The sequence below is a fragment of the Meriones unguiculatus genome, chromosome 14, assembly GCF_030254825.1.
Source record: "Meriones unguiculatus strain TT.TT164.6M chromosome 14, Bangor_MerUng_6.1, whole genome shotgun sequence".
NCBI lineage: Eukaryota > Metazoa > Chordata > Mammalia > Rodentia > Muridae > Meriones > Meriones unguiculatus.
In genome coordinates, this window is record NC_083361.1 from 48,174,278 (window position 1) to 48,187,263 (window position 12,986).

The window sequence follows — 12,986 nt, forward strand, 5'->3', positions numbered from 1 at the left end:
GATGCCTCTCAGTTGGCAGCGGGGAAGTTGGACAAAGCAAAGAAGAGGCACTGCCTATAGCATTGCAGTATGGTCCTTCTTAACTCCTTGTTTCTCAAAGTCAAAATGAACAAGTTGCACAGAGGTGAAAGTCAGTAAGCCCTACGGTATCTTTGAGATTTCAGGGTGTCGTTGAAATTTGTCCTCTGTGCATGGAATTCTCTCCTTGTTTATCCAACAAAGTGTTCCAAAATTGACTTTAGATTTCTTCCCTGCCATGCAACCTCATCTTGGAAGAGAGGGGAATCCAAAGGTTCCATTTGGTCTACATGAATGTTACCATTTCTCGATACATGGAACTCAAGTCTTACACTTGGAAGAGCGTTGGAATCATCTACCATGCTTCAGGTTAAATCGGATGAAAAGAAGATGTTTTCTACGCACTAACTGACTAGCCCGTGGTCAAATACTCATGGGTTGCTTTTTATCGAGGATGTTGTACTACACATCTGAGATTACATGATGTCCTTGATTGGATATTCAAGCTTCAACCATGGCTTTAAAAATTGTGTATCCAACAAATGTTACCACGAGTCCTATGCTCCTGCTTCCTAAAAGTCTGTTAGTAGCAAGATATATATATATATGCGTATATATATTAGTGTGTGTGTGTGTGTGTCAGTTCTGAATTAATTGTGTTCATCATGAGGATGTTAAAAAGATTCAGTGTGTGGTTCTTTCTTGTTTCATTGGAGAGTTAGCATGTCTGATCCATTATCAGGACTATGGGTCTACCAGATAGCAATATGTTCTTTAGAAATATCTTTCCTTTGTTTTTTAAAGGAATAGTTGTTTTCATAGAACTTGGGTTAAACGCAAATTTTGTTAGAATAGATGATTTGCATCTGTGTGAGAGCGGCAATAAGAGGATGAATGTACCCAGGAGGAAAACAGAAACAACAACAAATAACAGAAAGCAAAGCCCAATTGTCATTTCTCAATTTGGATCAACTGAGATGGTTTCCATGCGAGAGAGAGATAAGTAAACACAACATGCTCTGGAAGATTTTGGCAGCTAAGTCATAAATGATGAACACCAATAAAACTAGGGAATGTCTCCAACAGGTACCCTGGCTTCTCACCTAGCCATTATTATCTAGAATTTACCCAGCCTCCAACAGGAAAGACCATTTCAATTTTCCCTCTATATAAATTGAATGATGCTGGAATTATTTGTTATATGTTAGCCTTTACACAACTTTGGGTAAAGGGCGAGGGCAGTCATTGTCCTCCAATATTCTTGGGACTACTGGCATGAGCCATAACGTCCCCTCCTGACACTTTACCACATATGTGCAAGGGTACATTGACCGAGACTAGGAATGAGCAGCACGTTCGAATTCATCAGTTCTTAGATATATTTTGGTTACGTCTTTTGCACCTACAGTCATCTCTACCTGATATATATGCCTACTCCTATAGTAAAGGCTGTCTCCCTATCACTTGGAATCATTTCATTCTCTTTGAAAATAGAAAGCAATGAAGAATGTATCAAACCAAGTATATGTACTGTTATGAGGCCTTTTTCGAAAAGTCTCCGAATCTGATGCCAAACTGCACAGTTCTCATCCTGTCTGTAGAGGGAGGAGTGCCAGGCAGGCTCTGAAATCCTCATGGGTCTCACGAGGACCTCATATCTGGACCTCAGATCGCATCTGTTCAAGTCAGTCAACGTCCTCAGATACCTGTTTTCATTAGAGATCCAGAAAGGCCTTCGCTCAACACATGAGTTTTCACCTACCAAGTGAAACCCCAGAGAGCTAGACTCCTGGGCCTAGACAAGGAAGGTCAAAACTGTGCAGGAGGCATGTAGCTCATTCTGTCAAAGGTGGTGGGGAAACACAGAGGACAGGATTAAAGAGCCTTTCCCCTTTGACACCGTATGAGAAAAATAGAGGTCAAAACATTGCATTTTTTGGGTGTCACTGGCCACAAATCAGGTACCTGTGAATATTCCCTGAACTTATGTACTTAATCTTTACAACAGAGATTTTGGTAAGAATAGAGAAAACATTCAAGTAAGCCAAATGACTTTGTTCCTATCTAGATAAGATTTTTTCAACATCCTAATTTGCGGTTTTGATTCTAATCTCTTCCTCTTTACCTTCCTTTAGGATTCCTCCTCCTGTTCCCTGTCTTCCATGTATGTTCCTCTCCATCTTACAGTGCCCAGTATTGAGCCTTCCCGTTTTCCTGCAATTTTCAATGCTCTGGAGGATTTTGTGATGTATGTCACATGACCACCAGCTCGTTCCATATTTCCTTGGACAACAAATTGGAACACACAAACCAAGCTACATTTTGGTCCATATACATCACCAGGTATCCCACAGGACATTGACAGGGGCAGGAGTTGGATTCTGTGTGCCTGATTCCTGAACCTGCTCTTCTTATCACCTCTCATGTCATTTTTCTTCAAATGAACTCAAAACCACCCAGTTTCCAAGATGAAGGAAGGCATTGCATTTAATACCAAAAATATTCTTTGTTTTGTTTTGTTTTTTTCTGACAATGGATAACTAGATTTCTGGCTCAAGATAATCCATAATCATTTATAAAACGAAAAATTATGGTTCATTGTCAGCTCTGTTTGGGGCTGCGAAAACTTTATGGCAATTCACCTGAATTTTAGAGGGCAAGATTGCAAGTTTCCATGCTACTTACAAGGACGTGAAAACGCATGGGTTGCTTTCTTAGTATCCACTCAAGAGAATCAAGGATAGATGAAATTTGTGAGGGTTATTGTTCTGTGCTCTAGGGGTCGAGACTCCTAACACCGTATCATCTTCCTTTGGGTTCCACACCTGTCAGGGCAGAAAGAAGAGTTTAATTCATTGAGATTGATTGTCGATAAGTGAAGGAGCTGGGAGAAGGCTTTTCTTAGTACTTCTGGATATATTATTTAGAATTGGAAGCTTCAATGGTAGCTTCAAAACAAAGTCAAATATGCCAATAACTTCACCCAACTGTTGGTTTTCCAAATGCACCTCAACATACTAATGTTATTAGGTAGTATCCTTGTCACTTGCTTGGGTTGGGACTACCTAGCTAAGTCCCCTACAAAGCCAGGGCCATAGCAAGAGTTCCTCCAGCAAGAGGCAACATGAAGCCTAGGTTGTTTAGCCATGAGAGGGACGTCAAATAAATCTCATCTCTAAAAGTACACAGTAGGTAAATATTTAGTCAGCCGAGATTTCAGCCTGCCTACAAACAAAAGACACCATGGGAAGCAGCGTCACTGCTTACCTGTCCTGCCAGAAGCGAAGCACCTCTCCAAGTTTTAGCCTGCAACATAATAAGTATGAAGGTTATCAGAAAAGGAAATGCGTCTAGGCAACCTTGACTATCTAATGTGTCCCGACCTTCAAGTCTTCCAGCCGTTCAGTCTTTCCCAGAACCAACTATTGAATTCATTTCCTCCCTTCCAATCCCCTCAGATTTTAGCCACTGTGGCAAGAATTTCACTTCTTCTGATGGCTTCCTCAAAAGCTGTCTGTGAGAGCATCTTTGCCAGTGCCAGCAGACACAGTGTGGACGCCTCTCAGTGGGCAGCAGGGAAGTTGGACAAAGCAAAGAAGAGGCACTGCCTATAGCATTGCAGTATGGTCATTCTTTTTTTTTTTTTTTTTTTTTTTTTTTTTTTTTTTTTTTTTTTTTTTTTCAATGCTGTTCATTCAGGAACATTGAAGATTCCTCGGACCCTGGGGAAAGTCAGCCCACAGCTTAAATAGCCTCTGGGTAGCCAACCCAGGCGTGCCACGGGGGCAATGCAGATAGGTCCACATACATGGAAGCAAGCCAGATCCTCGGCCTTAGCCAAATGTGGAGTTGTTCGTGACAGAGAGCACTCACCATCAGGAAGGTGGAAGGCGGAAACCAGCTCCATCTTTAAGGCATAGCATTCCGCAGCTCTCTACAGTTCCCCCTTTTTGTTTTAGACGCATCAGGCAAGAGTAGAGGTCTGATCTCTGATATTAGAAATAAATTGGGACTTTGTACAGATGTTCATTTAGGTGTCATCCACCCAAAGAGCATCAGACCCGTCCGATACCTTTTTCTCAGAGGCGGGACCTGGGGCATCAACCTGCATCCAATCAGACATGCTCTTCTCTGGGTCCAAAGAGGCTGACCCTGAGTGCAGTGCTTAGCCTCGCATCCTGAGCTTATCATTTTAGCTTTTTATGGTATCCAACCATGCTTGGGGAGAATGTCCTGCTTCATGGCTGTAAAGGCCTGAATGATCATGGCTGCATCACACTGTTGTGAGACTCTAATCTTGCATATATACCACAGGCAAACCAAGGAGACCAACACCAGAAGGCCTGCTAACACTCCCATGCCCGCCCATTCCTTCAGATGGTTCATTGCTTCAGCAATCCATGTTGATAATCCTGTGGCTAGTCCTGCGTCCACTCTGGTAGAATTTACTGTGACAATGGCCACTCTCAGCTGCTCCATCGTAGTATCGAATTCTCCAGTCCAATTATCTAAAATATAGCTCGACAATTGTTTAAACAGATTTGCAGCACAGGAAAAATTCTCATGTTGTATGCTAGTGACACAAAGTCCAGCATACTTTCATTGACAGCCAGGTTGAGCGATTTGCCATAGGGTATCTATTTGCTCCTACAAGAGGTCAATCCTCTGATTGGACACCATCAAGCTTCCTTTTAGTTGAGCATTAATTCCTTTATGTACAACAAAGGCATGAGCTACATTGGCTTAATGATTATTCAGGGTCTGAACTGACAGACTACAATAAGAAAGGAGAGGAGATCCTCCCCTATTAGTGGACTTGGGGAGTGGCATGCAAGCAGAGGGAGGAGGGAGGGTGGGATTGGGAGGAGAGGAGGGAGGGGCTAATGGGGGGATGCAGAATGAATAAAGTGTAATTGATGAAAAATTTAAGAAAAAAGGAAAAAAATAATTTAATAACCTTAAATGAATTTCAAAATTGGAGGAAAACATGGAGTTAGTCAATTGGCATGGAGCACGTCTCGCCCCTGGGGGCAATGGTCTCCTGAACTTACTCAGACCTCGGACACCACCACTGCTAGTTCTAGAACTGACGCAGGATGTTCCAACGAGGGGTTAAGGCTTCTCATAATATTTCCTATAAGCCCACACCTGTTTGTCTATATCCCCCATTTTTATTCATTATTAGCCAGATAGAGTCAAGTAATTGTGGTAATGATACTTGCTTTTTTGCCCAATGCTGGAATGCTAGTAAATTTAGGTATGCCCTGGTTACTGGCTTGCCTCGCTGGGTGCCTGTGCCCATTGATGCCCCTCACGCTATGAATGTCTTCAGACAGAAAAGGGATCTTGGAACTACAGCCACCATTGTTACTACCATCTCATTGACAGCTGTTGGAGCTACCACCAGGGCATTAGCCATGAGTCATACTGTACAGTATGGTCATTCTTAACTCCTGGTTTCTCAAAGTCAAAATGAACAAGTTGCACAGAGGTGAAAGTCAGTAAGCCCTATGGTATCTTTGAGATTTCAGGGTGTCATTGAAATTTGTCCTCTGTGCATGGAATTCTCTCATGTTTATCCAACAGAGTGTTCCATAATTGACTTTAGATTTCTTCCCTGCCATGCAACCTCATCTTGGAAGAGAGGGGAATCCAAAGGTGCCTGTTTGTCTATATGTATGTTACCATGTATCGATTCATGGAACTCAAGTATTCCACTTGGAAGAGCGTTGGAATCATCTACCATGCTTCAGGTTAAATCTGATGAAAAGAAGATGTTTTCTACTCACTAACTGACTAGCCCGTGGTCAAATACTCATGGGTTGCTTTTTATCGAGTATGTTGTACTACAAATCTGAGATTACATGATGTCCTTGATTGGATATTCAAGCGTCAACCATGGCTTTAGAAATTGTGTATCCAGCAAGTGTTACCAAAAGTCCTATGCTCCTGCTTCCTAAAAGTCTGTTAGTAGTAAGATATACATATATATATATATGTGTGTGTGTGTGTGTGTGTGTGTGTCAGTTCTGAATTAATTGTGTTCATCATGAGGATATTAAGAAGATTCAGTGTGTGGTTCTTTCTTGTTTCATTGGAGAGTTAGCGCGTCTGATCCATTATCAGGACTGTGGGTCTAACAGCTAGCAACATGTTCTATAGACATATCTTTCCTTTGTTTTTTAAAGGAATAGTTGTTTTCATAGATATTGGGTAACACGCAAATTTTGTTAAAAGAGATGATTTGCATCTGTGTGAGTGCAGCAATAAGAGGATGAATGTACCAAGGAGGAAAATAGAAACAAAAACAACGAATAACAGAAAGCAAAGCCCAATTGTCATTTCTCATGATGGATCAACTGAGAGGGTTTCCATGCGAGAGAGAGATAGGTAAACACAACATGCTCTGGAATATTTTGGCAGCTAAGACATACTTGATGAACACCAATAAAACTAGGGAATGTCTCAAACAGGTGCCCTGGCTTATCACCTAGCCATTATTATCTAGAATTTACCCAGGCTCCAACAGGAAAGATCATTTCAAATTTCCCTCTATATAAATTGAATGGTCCTGGAATTATTTGTTATACGTCAGCCTTTACACAACTTTGGGTAAATGGCGAGGGCAGTTATTGTCCTCCAATATTCTTGGGACTACTGGCATGATCCATAACATCCCCTTCTGACACTTTACTACATATGTGCAAGGGTACATCGACCGAGACTAGGAATGAGCAGCACGTTCGAATTCATCAGTTCCTAGATAGTTTTTGAGTACATCATTTGCACTTACAGTCATCTCTACCTGATATATGTGCCTACTCCTATAGTAAAGGCTCTCTCCCTATCATTTGAAATCATTTCAATCTCTTGGAAAATAGAACCCAATGAAGAATGTATCAAACCATGTTTGGGTACTGTTATGAGGCCTTTTTCGAAAAATCTCAGAATCTGATGCCAAACTGCACAGTTCTCATCCTCTCTGAAGAGGGAAGAGTGCCAGGCAGACTCTGAAATCCTCATGGGTCTCACACGGACCTCATATCTGGACCTCATATCGCATCTGTTCAAGTCAGTCAACGTCCTCAGATACCTGTTGTCATCATAGATCCAGAAAGGCCTTTGATCAACACATGAGTTTTCACCTACCAAATGAAACCCCAGAGAGCTAGACTACTGGGCCTTGACAAGGAAGTTCAAAACTGAGCAGGAGGCATGTAGTTCATTCTGTCAAAGGTGGTGGGGAAACACAGAGGACAGGATTAAAGAGCCTTTCCCCTTTGACCCCATATGAGAAAAATAGAGGTCAAAACATTGCATTCGGTGGGTGTCACTGCCCCCAAATCGGGTGCCTCTCAATGTTCCCTGAACTTCTGTACTTAATCTTTACAACAGAGATTTTGGCAAGAATAGAGAAAACATTCAAGTAAGCAAAATGACTTTGTTCCTATCTAGATAGGATTTTTTCAACATCCTAATTTGCGGTTTTGATTCTATGCTCTTCCTCTTTACCCTCCTTTAGGATTCTTCCTCCTGTTCCCTGTCTTCCATGTATGTTCCTCTCTATCTTTCAGTGCCCAGTATTGAGCCTTCCAGTTGTCCTGCAATTGTCAATGCTCTGGAGGATTTTGTGATGTATGTCACATGACCACCAGCTCATTCCATATTTCCTTGGACACAAATTGGAACAGAGAAACCAAGCTACATTTTGATCCATATATATCACCAGGTATCCCAAAGGACATTGACAGGGACAGGAGTTGGATTCTGTGTGCCTGATTCCTGAACCTGCTCTTCTTATCACCTCTCATGTCATGTTTGGGGCTACGAAAACTTTACGGCAATTCACCTGAATTTTGGAGGGCAGATTGCAAGTTTCCATGCTACTTACAAGTACTTGAAAATACATTGGTCGGTCTCTTAGTATCCACGCCAGAGGAACAAGGATAGATGAAATTTGTGAGGGTTATTGTTCTGTGCTCTAGGGGTCGAGACTCCTAACACCCTATCATCTTCCTTTGGGTTCCAACCTGCCAGGGCAGAAATAAGAGTTTAATTCTTTGAGCTTGAATGTCGATAAGGGAAGGAGCTGGGAAAAGACTTTTCTTAGTATTTCTGGATATATTATTTAGAATTGGAAGCTTCAATTGTAGCTTCAAAAGAAAGTCAAATATGCCAATAACTTCACCCAGCTCTTGGTTTTCCAAATGCACCTCAACATGCTAATGGTAATAGGTAGTATCCTTGTCACTTGCTTGGGTTGGGACTACCTAGCTAAGTCCCCTACAAAGCCAGGGCCATAGCAAGAGTTCCTCCAGCAAGAGGCAACATGAAGCCTAGGTTGTTTAGCCATGAGAGGGACGTCAAATAAATCTCATCTCTAAAAGTACACAGTAGGTAAATATTTAGTCAGCCGAGATTTCAGCCTGCCTACAAACAAAAGACACCATGGGAAGCAGCGTCACTGCTTACCTGTCCTGCCAGAAGCGAAGCACCTCTCCAAGTTTTAGCCTGCAACATAATAAGTATGAAGGTTATCAGAAAAGGAAATGCGTCTAGGCAACCTTGACTTTCTAAAGTGTCCCGACCTTCAAGTCTTCCAGCCGTTCAGTCTTTCCCAGAACCAACTATTGAATTCATTTCCTCCCTTCCAATTCCCTCAGATTTTAGCCACTGTGGCAAGAATTTCACTTCTTCTGATGGCTTCCTCAAAAGCTGTCTGTGAGAGCATCTTTGCCAGTGCCAGCAGACACAGTGTGGACGCCTCTCAGTGGGCAGCAGGGAAGTTGGACAAAGCAAAGAAGAGGCACTGCCTATAGCATTGCAGTATGGTCATTCTTTTTTTTTTTTTTCAATGCTGTTTATTCAGGAACATTGAAGAATCCTCGGACCCTGGGGAAAGTCAGCCCACAGCTTAAATAGCCTCTGGGTAGTCAACCCAGACGTGCCACGGGGGCAATGCAGATAGGTCCACATACATGGAAGCAAGCCAGATCCTCGGCCTTAGCCAAATGTGGAGTTGTTCGTGACAGAGAGCACTCACCATCAGGAAGGTGGAAGGCGGAAACCAGCTCCATCTTTAAGGCATAGCATTCCGCAGCTCTCTACAGTTCCCCCTTTTTGTTTTAGACGCATCAGGCAAGAGTAGAGGTCTGATCTCTGATATTAGAAATAAATTGGGACTTTGTACAGATGTTCATTTAGGTGTCATCCACCCAAAGAGCATCAGACCCGTCCGATACCTTTTTCTCAGAGGCGGGACCTGGGGCATCAACCTGCATCCAATCAGACATGCTCTTCTCTGGGTCCAAAGAGGCTGACCCTGAGTGCAGTGCTTAGCCTCGCATCCTGAGCTTATCATTTTAGCTTTTTATGGTATCCAACCATGCTTGGGGAGAATGTCCTGCTTCATGGCTGTAAAGGCCTGAATGATCATGGCTGCATCACACTGTTGTGAGACTCTAATCTTGCATATATACCACAGGCAAACCAAGGAGACCAACACCAGAAGGCCTGCTAACACTCCCATGCCCGCCCATTCCTTCAGATGGTTCATTGCTTCAGCAATCCATGTTGATAATCCTGTGGCTAGTCCTGCGTCCACTCTGGTAGAATTTACTGTGACAATGGCCACTCTCAGCTGCTCCATCGTAGTATCGAATTCTCCAGTCCAATTATCTAAAATATAGCTCGACAATTGTTTAAACAGATTTGCAGCACAGGAAAAATTCTCATGTTGTATGCTAGTGACACAAAGTCCAGCATACTTTCATTGACAGCCAGGTTGAGCGATTTGCCATAGGGTATCTATTTGCTCCTACAAGAGGTCAATCCTCTGATTGGACACCATCAAGCTTCCTTTTAGTTGAGCATTAATTCCTTTATGTACAACAAAGGCATGAGCTACATTGGCTTAATGATTATTCAGGGTCTGAACTGACAGACTACAATAAGAAAGGAGAGGAGATCCTCCCCTATTAGTGGACTTGGGGAGTGGCATGCAAGCAGAGGGAGGAGGGAGGGTGGGATTGGGAGGAGAGGAGGGAGGGGCTAATGGGGGGATGCAGAATGAATAAAGTGTAATTGATGAAAAATTTAAGAAAAAAGGAAAAAAATAATTTAATAACCTTAAATGAATTTCAAAATTGGAGGAAAACATGGAGTTAGTCAATTGGCATGGAGCACGTCTCGCCCCTGGGGGCAATGGTCTCCTGAACTTACTCAGACCTCGGACACCACCACTGCTAGTTCTAGAACTGACGCAGGATGTTCCAACGAGGGGTTAAGGCTTCTCATAATATTTCCTATAAGCCCACACCTGTTTGTCTATATCCCCCATTTTTATTCATTATTAGCCAGATAGAGTCAAGTAATTGTGGTAATGATACTTGCTTTTTTGCCCAATGCTGGAATGCTAGTAAATTTAGGTATGCCCTGGTTACTCGCTTGCCTCGCTGGGTGCCTGTGCCCATTGATGCCCCTCACGCTATGAATGTCTTCAGACAGAAAAGGGATCTTGGAACTACAGCCACCATTGTTACTACCATCTCATTGACAGCTGTTGGAGCTACCACCAGGGCATTAGCCATGAGTCATACTGTACAGTATGGTCATTCTTAACTCCTGGTTTCTCAAAGTCAAAATGAACAAGTTGCACAGAGGTGAAAGTCAGTAAGCCCTATGGTATCTTTGAGATTTCAGGGTGTCATTGAAATTTGTCCTCTGTGCATGGAATTCTCTCATGTTTATCCAACAGAGTGTTCCATAATTGACTTTAGATTTCTTCCCTGCCATGCAACCTCATCTTGGAAGAGAGGGGAATCCAAAGGTGCCTGTTTGTCTATATGTATGTTACCATGTATCGATTCATGGAACTCAAGTATTCCACTTGGAAGAGCGTTGGAATCATCTACCATGCTTCAGGTTAAATCTGATGAAAAGAAGATGTTTTCTACTCACTAACTGACTAGCCCGTGGTCAAATACTCATGGGTTGCTTTTTATCGAGTATGTTGTACTACAAATCTGAGATTACATGATGTCCTTGATTGGATATTCAAGCGTCAACCATGGCTTTAGAAATTGTGTATCCAGCAAGTGTTACCAAAAGTCCTATGCTCCTGCTTCCTAAAAGTCTGTTAGTAGTAAGATATACATATATATATATATGTGTGTGTGTGTGTGTGTGTGTGTGTCAGTTCTGAATTAATTGTGTTCATCATGAGGATATTAAGAAGATTCAGTGTGTGGTTCTTTCTTGTTTCATTGGAGAGTTAGCGCGTCTGATCCATTATCAGGACTGTGGGTCTAACAGCTAGCAACATGTTCTATAGACATATCTTTCCTTTGTTTTTTAAAGGAATAGTTGTTTTCATAGATATTGGGTAACACGCAAATTTTGTTAAAAGAGATGATTTGCATCTGTGTGAGTGCAGCAATAAGAGGATGAATGTACCAAGGAGGAAAATAGAAACAAAAACAACGAATAACAGAAAGCAAAGCCCAATTGTCATTTCTCATGATGGATCAACTGAGAGGGTTTCCATGCGAGAGAGAGATAGGTAAACACAACATGCTCTGGAATATTTTGGCAGCTAAGACATACTTGATGAACACCAATAAAACTAGGGAATGTCTCAAACAGGTGCCCTGGCTTATCACCTAGCCATTATTATCTAGAATTTACCCAGGCTCCAACAGGAAAGATCATTTCAAATTTCCCTCTATATAAATTGAATGGTCCTGGAATTATTTGTTATACGTCAGCCTTTACACAACTTTGGGTAAATGGCGAGGGCAGTTATTGTCCTCCAATATTCTTGGGACTACTGGCATGATCCATAACATCCCCTTCTGACACTTTACTACATATGTGCAAGGGTACATCGACCGAGACTAGGAATGAGCAGCACGTTCGAATTCATCAGTTCCTAGATAGTTTTTGAGTACATCATTTGCACTTACAGTCATCTCTACCTGATATATGTGCCTACTCCTATAGTAAAGGCTCTCTCCCTATCATTTGAAATCATTTCAATCTCTTGGAAAATAGAACCCAATGAAGAATGTATCAAACCATGTTTGGGTACTGTTATGAGGCCTTTTTCGAAAAATCTCAGAATCTGATGCCAAACTGCACAGTTCTCATCCTCTCTGAAGAGGGAAGAGTGCCAGGCAGACTCTGAAATCCTCATGGGTCTCACACGGACCTCATATCTGGACCTCATATCGCATCTGTTCAAGTCAGTCAACGTCCTCAGATACCTGTTGTCATCATAGATCCAGAAAGGCCTTTGATCAACACATGAGTTTTCACCTACCAAATGAAACCCCAGAGAGCTAGACTACTGGGCCTTGACAAGGAAGTTCAAAACTGAGCAGGAGGCATGTAGTTCATTCTGTCAAAGGTGGTGGGGAAACACAGAGGACAGGATTAAAGAGCCTTTCCCCTTTGACCCCATATGAGAAAAATAGAGGTCAAAACATTGCATTCGGTGGGTGTCACTGCCCCCAAATCGGGTGCCTCTCAATGTTCCCTGAACTTCTGTACTTAATCTTTACAACAGAGATTTTGGCAAGAATAGAGAAAACATTCAAGTAAGCAAAATGACTTTGTTCCTATCTAGATAGGATTTTTTCAACATCCTAATTTGCGGTTTTGATTCTATGCTCTTCCTCTTTACCCTCCTTTAGGATTCTTCCTCCTGTTCCCTGTCTTCCATGTATGTTCCTCTCTATCTTTCAGTGCCCAGTATTGAGCCTTCCAGTTGTCCTGCAATTGTCAATGCTCTGGAGGATTTTGTGATGTATGTCACATGACCACCAGCTCATTCCATATTTCCTTGGACACAAATTGGAACAGAGAAACCAAGCTACATTTTGATCCATATATATCACCAGGTATCCCAAAGGACATTGACAGGGACAGGAGTTGGATTCTGTGTGCCTGATTCCTGAACCTGCTCTTCT

General features: G+C 42.2%; 1 long non-coding RNA gene and 3 other non-coding genes across 4 annotated transcripts in view; all 4 read right to left on the reverse strand.

Annotated features, from left to right (window-relative positions):
- The window catches only part of LOC132647037 (uncharacterized), a 178,160-nt gene extending 175,235 nt beyond the window's left edge, over positions 1 to 2,925 (reverse strand). The window contains exon 1 of the long non-coding RNA XR_009585324.1: positions 2,704 to 2,925. This is a non-coding gene — a long non-coding RNA (uncharacterized LOC132647037). The remainder of the gene's footprint in view (positions 1 to 2,703) is intronic.
- LOC132647413 (small nucleolar RNA SNORD109A) lies at positions 1,679 to 1,743 on the reverse strand. Its single transcript, XR_009585781.1, has one exon. It is a non-coding gene; the product is annotated as a small nucleolar RNA SNORD109A (small nucleolar RNA).
- Positions 2,926 to 7,065: 4,140 nt separating the features above from the next.
- On the reverse strand, positions 7,066 to 7,130 carry LOC132647354 (small nucleolar RNA SNORD109A). Its single transcript, XR_009585722.1, has one exon. It is a non-coding gene; the product is annotated as a small nucleolar RNA SNORD109A (small nucleolar RNA).
- A 5,105-nt stretch (positions 7,131 to 12,235) lies between these two features.
- Positions 12,236 to 12,300, reverse strand: LOC132647355 (small nucleolar RNA SNORD109A). Its single transcript, XR_009585723.1, has one exon. It is a non-coding gene; the product is annotated as a small nucleolar RNA SNORD109A (small nucleolar RNA).
- Between the last annotated feature and the right edge of the window lie 686 nt (positions 12,301 to 12,986).